This window comes from Callithrix jacchus, chromosome 14 (assembly GCF_049354715.1).
Source record: "Callithrix jacchus isolate 240 chromosome 14, calJac240_pri, whole genome shotgun sequence".
NCBI classification, from domain to species: domain Eukaryota; kingdom Metazoa; phylum Chordata; class Mammalia; order Primates; family Cebidae; genus Callithrix; species Callithrix jacchus.
The window spans coordinates 26,633,215-26,642,260 of NC_133515.1; positions in this window are offsets into that span (position 1 = coordinate 26,633,215).

The following is a 9,046-nucleotide window of genomic DNA, read 5'->3' on the forward strand; positions in this document are numbered from 1 at the left end:
GAACAATGTTACCTGTCCAGCACACTGTAGGGCTCTTGTCCCATGCATATGCTCAACCACCAGTTCTAGGGTCCTCATTGCCGGCTAGCCAGCAAATGACCGATTTCCAAAATCCCTTTTTACAGTTGGCTTCCTAGGACCACTCCCAGCACCAACTATATTACAATGAATTCACATTCTGAGATGGAAAAAGGCTTACAGAGAGTTTATTGGAAAGTGTTGGCAAGATATTCTTCTGTAAGGGAATAAGGAAGGCAGGACTGGAGATAGAAACCAGCCTGTAAGGTGGTGACAGATCCCAGATCCCAGGGGGAGCTCTTGAGCTGAGACGATCCTTCAGAATTGTTCCAAACTGAAGCAGGGCAGGCTGGCTTTTGTATCCCTGCATTGGCCAGTCACTGACAATGTGTGGGCTGCTCCCACCCAGGGGACAGTTCCCCACAGCCAGGGCAATCCCAGTGGACTGGTCAGCAACCAGTATTCGCAGCAGCTGAGGGATGAGAGCATCTGCCTGGAGAAGGGATATGGGAGGAGTGACCCAGAACCCATGATAGGCAGGCCTGCAGTCTTGGTCTGGTCTCATATGATAGCAGTCATTGAGTTCACACTACTTTCTACACAGTATCCCCTCATGGCAAAGGGATCCTGGAGATTAGCAGTTCTCTCTTTTTTAAAAATCTAATTTTTGTATCTTTCTTGGGAAAGGGAGGCTCAGAAAAATGTGACAGCTCCCTCATGCCACTTCAGGGCCCTGGGAAGACAGGTAAGACTGTCCCAGGACCCCTGTGTCCCCAGCATCCCATTCAGTCATTGTCACACTACAGTTCCCACTGCATAAGGGCATGAGACACTCCTGTGATTTTTATTTATAAAATTCCTTCTGTTTTATTAAACACATGAACACACACTTTTAAATTTTATCATAACTGGGAATGTACCACAGATATTATTCTTATCCTTTTTTCTTTATATGTGATATAATAATGTAAGGTACCAGAATTCTGAAGAGAGAGAGAGCGAACAGAGCTCCTCTGCTCTCAGATTGCCAAACTTACTGCACCTCTGTTTATGCTGTCTGAACAGGAGCCATAGCCTTGTGTGGGTATTGAAAGTTCAGTTAATTTGAGGTCTTGCTTCCTCTCCAGCTGTCTTCTGCCCCACAGGCCAGAGAGGATTTCCATGTCCTTTGTAGTGTGCATGTGTGTGTGTGAGTGTATGGGGGCCATGGTTGATAGTTTAAACACCTCTCCTGGTAGCTGTCCCATTCATCTTATTCTTTCATATTTCCTCAATGATATCTGTTATTAAATTGTTGGACTTCCATCAGACCCTTGAAAAGAGGAAGGAGTTGGTCACACTGTGGCTTGTTAAAAGTATCCTGTGAAAATTTAATGCTTTTTTAATTGTATAAGAAGCTATTAAAATAATATAGATTCATATATTTTATTATTTGACATGAAAGTTAGATTATTTGATCATTATGCAGCATAATAATAACTGAGTTCTGTTAAAAAAGAGAGAACAACAGAATTCTGGAATGCTGATCTGGCAGCAAAAATCTCAGAAAAAGGGAATCTCATCTAATCCCAGTGATTGTTTCAGAAGGAACATTGGATACAAACGAATTGGTAAATATCCAGCAGAGGTGAAGGGAGGATTGAGGAGGAGGGAGGGAAGTTCTGCAGTCAGTAAATACACAGTGGCTGCTGTCAGAAGCAGAGCTTTATGAGGGCCATGTGACCACGCTGCTGCATATTTTTATTCTCTCTCTCCTTCTGCACAAAGGAAGGAAAGATTCAAGAGATATAGGAAGAAGAAATGATATGGGCAGAAAGACCTCTGTCTCCACCCACACCCCAGTGGACCTGTAAATAGACAGTTAAAGGTCTGTGCTCCTGGAGAGAAATCAGAGCTTAAACGTAAGCTTCCAGAGGGAATTGTGAAGTCAGGCTTCTTTCCTGCTACTGAATGCTGGAGATGTGCATATTCCTTAAAACATGCTCACATATTTTTAATTATAAAGGCAACACATGCTCAGTCTAGGACATATGAAAAATATAGACAAGCATGAAGAAAAAAGTAAAAATTAATCACCATCCAGAGATAAACACCATTATCATTCCTTCTGTTTCATTAAACACACAAGCATACACTTTTAAATTTTAACATAATTGGGAATGTACTACAGATATTATTCTTATCCTTTTTTTCTTTATACATTAAATAATGAGTATATTCTCATTTTGTTAAAAATTATTTTAAAATATCATTTTAATGACCTATTTTTCACCTTGTAAGCACAGCAGAATTTATTGAACCATTCCCCTGATATCAGACTTCTAAGCACGTCTTCTGCCTTTCTAATAAATATCACAGCAATTAACAATTGTTCATTGCTGTGATATTTATTGCTTTTTCTTAGAAACGAAAGTCCTAGATGAAAGGCCATCAAGTTTTATAAAGTCTTTGATGCACACATGGCCAGGTACCCATTAGGCAAGCCTCTACCTGCTCAAATTCCAACCTTAGACAAGATTAAACTGTTTTCTACAGGTAATACGGAATCAAAGGACACCATTTTTGAGTGTCCTGAACCTTCAAAGATAGTTATGGGGTGTGCCAGTTACCAATTCATTGCTTTTCAACTCCAAATTCACCCTTTTTGCTTGCTCCATGAAAATTTATCTGGGACCTTTAAATATTTTTCCTTTTCCAATAAAAGTTTTGTGAGTAAAGGGCGTCAGACATTGCAGGAGGAAAGAATTTTGCTTTCTGGTTCCAGTGTACTTCCTAGTTCTACAGGTTCCTGCAGCAAGCACAGCATCTCTAGTCCCAGGCTCCTGCAACACCTGGAAGCCAGCAGCTTCCCCTTGTACTTCACCTCTGGTACTTTTATAGTGGAGTGCCTCCATTGACACCTCCCTATGAGCAGCTTTCCCTAGCACCCTAGAAGACTGACCTCCAGCAAGTTCTGCTGGCACAGCACCTAAGCAACTCTGCTGTCATGTGGGCCTCAGTATCCCCCAGTTTAGCAGCTACTCCTTATGTCTGCCATTCCTCTATTCTTTAGGGTTCTCTTTTTGTCCTTTTAGCCAATTCTTTGTTACTCCAATTCACTATTATGATTTATTCTTTATATTGAACTTTTCCTCAAATTATTATGTGATTTCTCTCTTCTGCTTGGACTCTGACCGATCCAGGGGCTAGCCTGTCCTGAGCTCAGAGATCTCTCTAATGAATGATGTAGTTTGACTCCTCAGAACAGCCTGGATCCCAGCTCCAAACCAGCTCCAAGTGTCCTGTGTTGCAGTTTTAAATAACTGAAAGTCTGGCTTAAATTTCCTCTTATGCTTTCAGGTTGCAAAGCCGTATTTCCATTTAATTTAGAAGGCCAAATACAGGTACTACTAAACTGATTTTTCTTTCCTGACAGCATCCACCAAGTTCAGTCAAATCTTCCTTCATCTCTTCTCTTCTCCTCTCCGTTGAAGTCTCTTCCATCTCCCTCTCCCCATTTTGGGTGTCTGGCCCTCCACACACAGCAACACATCCCTGATGCCGCTGGGTAATTCTCCTCTCTGCAAATTGCTCCATTACTCACAACCAGTGGCATCTGAGTTAATAGTATCCAGTCCTGACCTTGAGTAATCAGCAACCTTATGAACTGATGAAGATCCTTCATTTTTGTTTTCCCATTACCAGGAGAACCACCAGCAGATGATGCTGCCTAACTTGCCCCAGAAATAAAAATATCAAGGATAACAACTATTCTCCTCTGTTTAGTCTAAAGGCAAACCCTTGGTTTAAGGACAGTTGAACTATTATAAAGTAATAACCAATTTTTCCTTCTCTGCTTGCTGAACATGGTACATGTCCTTCAAGATCAGTGATTCTTTTCGCCAGCTTTTCAGTAGAAATGAATCCCTTTTCTTCTGCATGCTTAGTGTATTTATTCCTTGGCTGGGGTGTACACCACAATTGTCTGGGTTAAAATTGAGTTTCCCATCATTTTGTGAACTCCTACTAAGAAGGTACTATGGCTTTTTTATTTTTTTTTTAATTTTTTATTGCATTTTGGGTTTTGGGGTACATGAGCAGAACATGCAAGACAGTTGCGTAGGTACACACATGGCAGTGTGTTTTGCTTCCTTTCTCCCCTTCACCCACATTTGGCATTTCTCCCCAGGCTATCCCTCCCGGCTTTTTCATTTTTGTGTTGGTTCATAATAAATGCCAAACTGATGAATGATCTATTGTTATATTAACAGTAGTAAAAATCAGTACCAAGTGATGAAAATACAGAGGAAAATAACCATCAGATTAAGATGGACTCTAGACAGTGGTCCTCAAACTTTAGCTTGCATCAGAGTCCCTGGGAGGGCTTATTAAAACAGATTCGTAGACCCTACTTGTCTAGTTTCTAACTCAGTAGGTCTGGAGTAGGAACCTCAAATTTGTGTTTTTACCAAGTTCCCAAGTGACGCTGAAGCTGCTGTTTGGGGCCCACACTCAGACCCACTAGGTTAGCCCACTCCGTCTGCTTCAACATTCCCTCCAAATGCATTTCTGTAATCCTTAGATTAACCCCAGGTGTGAGCAGGATCCCCACAGTGCATTTTTTTCCTAGAGCAGCACCTGTAATAGAATCACAGATTCTTGACAGGTATTTCAATCACAGAATCTCCAGAGTTTTGTTTTTTTTAAATTCCAATTTTGCACCCCAAGCAGAAATCCCTTTGACTACCAGTGGCCCCAATTGTCCTATTCCTCTTGCATCTGACACTCTCCGAGTTAGACACGAACAGTTTTTACCTCAGCCGGCTGCCTCTGATGAGCCCAGAATTGAATATGACACCTAGATGTCAGCTCACCAGCATCAGGGACTGTCTCCCATGCTGGCTCCTGTGGACACCTCTCTCATTTTGAAATTCTCATCCATCTGTTACCAATTCATTCTAGACCCTCACAGAAGATAAGTGTTGGATCAGTTTGGGTTGAACTTGGGTTTAACTTAAGGACTTCACTGAGCTGCAGTACCTCCCAATTGGCCAAGCACCTGTTGAAAGAAACGGGTTCTTCCAAGCCCTGCCTCCTCCCCACCCACTGCGGGGGTTTTTTGTTTTTTTTTTTCAGGTGCCCCCTGTTGGCTCCCTCAGAGGGTGCACCCGCCCCAGGCCAAATCCCCAAGGAGTCCCCTTCTCTGGGTTGTAGAACAGGGGCCTCCTGTGGGCCAGGGGGCTCCCCGGGGAAGAAACTGAGTGGCACAGACTGGCTTCTCATAGGAACAGACGGCAGGGTGCAGGCACTGGACGGGAGCCATCGGCTTGTGTTGGGTGGGTGGAACCAAATCCTGCTCTGACACTAAATCCTTGTGTGACCGTGGGCAAGTTACTCGCTGAGGTCTCTGAAACCACAGGAAATTGGACGATTCATTTGAAGATTTAAGGAGAAAATGCATTTAAAGCACTTTTCTCCAGCCTGGTACCTAACACTGTTCTGGTAGTTACTATTAAGTTTGGATCGATTGACTTCTGTTTGAGTTGAGTATTTTGTCATCTGATGGAGGGATGTTTGCAGAAAAGAGCCACAATCGGGGCTCCACCTTTAGAGGAAAGTAGGGGTAGCTAAGTGGGGGCAGGTAGACTGGGGTGGGGAGGAACAATGTGAATTTGCTGATACTATGTGCCATTTGCTTTGCAGACATTGTCTGATACCATCCTCAGAGTAAAGCAAAGCAAATGCAAGAAAACCATCCCTGTTTTACAGGTAAAGAATGAGGTGTAGGGAGGGTAAATACAAAACTTGTCCAAGGACAGCAGGTAGCAGAGCTGAGCTTTGAACCCGGGAGTTGAAAGACTGTGCAGTTTATCACACTAGGTTGCTTGGAAGCCAGGGCACTGCAGAAGCTCAAGGCGAAGGGCAAAAGAGACTCAGCAATAAGACAGGCTTGACCAGCAGTCTGGGTTTCAGAGGACTTTGTCTCCAGTGGGTTGGTCCTCAGAGCTCCCCTAGAGCCAGTTACAAAGGCCAAGACCCCAGGCCTACCCGCCCCACACACAGCCCTGCAAACCTCCCTCTGCTCCTGAAATTATATCCCAAACCTCCTAACTTTTGTCCTTTACCGACTCTCTCTTGAGATTGAACTACAGATTAATATGTTACCAGAGTGAGGCAAGTTTAATAGTCTGGTGCCAGGTTTTCTGGGTTTGCATCCCAGCTCTGTCACTAACCAGCTCTGAGCCCTTGTGCAAATGATTTAACTGTTTTGGGCCTCAGTTTTCTTATCTGTAAGGTGAGAAAATAATTCTCACCTCTCAGGATTGTCATGAATTTAAAAGAATTACATTTGCGAGGCCCTTAGCAGTGTCTGGCATAGGTCAGGATTGTGGGAGTGTTATCTGATAGGTCAAAAATTGGTTTGGCTTAGCTTTGTTACTGACTAGCCTGGCCACCTGCAGGAGTTCTTTCCTGTCTTTTGCCAGCAGTTTCTTCTCTGTAAGGTGAAGGCAGAATCCTTTGGATAGTACTAGGTGTCTGCACTGTTCTATGCTCTTGACATGCATTGAATAATTGAATGCCCCTGGCCACCCTCAGAGATAAGTGCTATATTATCCCATTTCACAACAGGGACACCGAAGCTCAGAGAGGTGAAGAGGTGAAGAGATGTGTCCAACATCACAAGGCAACAGGGAGCACAGTTAAGTATTCCATAGACATAATCCCGTAATGAAGTCCTGTGGGTATAACAGCTCAGTGCTGGCCAGGCGCAGTGGCTCACACCTGTAATCCCGCACTTTGGGAGGCCAAGGCGGGTAGATCACCTGAGGCCAGGAGTTCAAGACCAGCCTGGCCAACATGGTGAAACCCCATCTGTACTAAAATTACAAAAATTAGCTGGGTGTGGTGTCACACGCCTATGATCCCAGCTACTCGGAGGGCTGAGGCACAACAATCGCTTGGGCTCGGGAGGCAGAGGTTGCAGTGTGTTGAGATCGTGCTGCTGTAATCCAGCCTGGGCGACAGAGTGAGACTCTGTCTCAAAAAAAAACACAAAACAACAAAAAACCAGCTCAATGCAGTTTTGCTCAGGGTGGGGGAGGTAGAAAAGGGCCTGGAGCCTGATGTCACCTGATTCCTACCTATCCCTCCCGAGCAAGTCTCAGGACTCTCCAGCTCAGGAGACCACAGAATTCTTTCCCAGAGCCTTTACTGTTACTTAGCCACTCATATTGTTTTCTTCGTCTCCATGATCAGGGTCAACAGCTGACTTTAGGATAAAATATACCTCTTTTGAATCTCTACTTTTCCGCTAGACAGTCTTTCCATCTGGAAGGCTCCAGCTGGCTACCCCATCATTTTAATAATAATTAGCACAGCTCATATTTATTCAGACCTTACTATATGTTAGACACCTGAGGAAAAATCCTTTGAAACATTAGCTCATTTAGGCTTCAGAACAACCCCATGAATTCGGAATTATTTTTGTCTCCATTTTACAGATTTTCCTACCACTCCGTGTTGCTGCTCCTGCTAAATTGCGTCCTACGCACATGCTGTCTTAGCTCTGTTGTTCCTTCTTTTCTTTCTTTTAATGAGCACATGTCTTATCTGCCCTCTTCTGTTACTAGCTCCTTGACCTTGGGCACATTATTTATGTCAAAAGGCCTGATGGGAGGCTAAAATGGCACAATATTTATAAAGTGCTCTGTGCCTATGCTAAGTGCTCAATAAATAGCAGTTTTCATCATTATGTTCTTAATAAGAACTAGATTATAGCCTTTAAATGCCTGTGGCCTCCTGGTTGTCTCCCCTGTACCCGGCCTTTCATAGTTTTAACAAAACTCTGCCGATTCACTAATATTACCTGCACTCTCAGGGTATATAATCATCTCTATTGTAGTAGTCGCTAGGGTGGTGGGGGCAGGCGGCAGGGTGGGGGGGGGCACCTGAGATGTGCAGTGCATCCTAGTTCTCAGCAATACCTGGACTTTGCGAAGAGCTACTTTCAAAGGACCACCCTTGGGCTGGCTGTGACAAAGCCATAGTCCTGTATGCTGTGCTCATATAAGTGAGATTCCCACTATGGGCCCTGTGGGTGATGCGGGAAGAGCCCTGACCACAGAGGACATGGAGAAGCAAAGGCAGCTCCAAGGGGGGATTCTGAAGAGAATCTCCCTGTATGAGTCCCCTAGGGCTGCCGCAGCAAACTACCATAATCTGGGAAGCTTAACACAACAGAAATTTATTTTCTCACAGTTCTGGAAGCCAGAAGTACAAAATCAAGGTTTTGGTAGGGTTGGCAGCTTCTGGAGGCTCTGAGGGAGAATCTCTTCTGTGCCCCTCTCCTGGCTTCTGGCCATTGCCAGCAATCCTTGGCATTCCACGGCCTGCAGCTGCATCACTCCCATCTCTATCTCCATTGTCATGTGGTCTTCTTCCTTGGATGTGTCTCCGTGTGTCCTTTCCTGTTCTTTTTTTTCTTTTTTTGAGATGGAGTCTCTCTCTGTTGCCCAGGCTGGAGTGTAGTGGCGCAATCTTGGCTCATTGCAACAACCTCCACCTCCTGGGTTCAAGTAATTCATTCTCTGCCTCAGCCTCCCAAGTAGCTGGGATTACAGGCATGTGCCACTACACCCAGCTAACTTTTGTATGTTTAGTAGAGATGAGGTTTCACCATGTTGGCCAGGCTGATCTCAAGCTCCTGACCTCAGGTGATCTGCCTGCCTTTGCCTCCCAAGGTGCTGAGATTATTGGCATGAGCCACTGCACTCAGCCAGAAATACCTTAACTATGAATTAAGAAAGGGACACTATTCAACAGGCCCACTCTCTCACCTCCCATCCCATTGGTGGCAGTACTGCTGTTCCTAAGATCTGACCCACTGGTCCCTCACAGAGAGAGAGAGATCGAGAGAGAAAGAGAGAGAGAGAGAGAGAGAGAGAGAGAGAGAGAGAGAGAGAGAGAGACATGGTCTACAAATCCATAGACTGGACTTAGATTCAAAGAAAGATAGACTCTCCTCTAATTGGGGCATCTTTACAAGGCT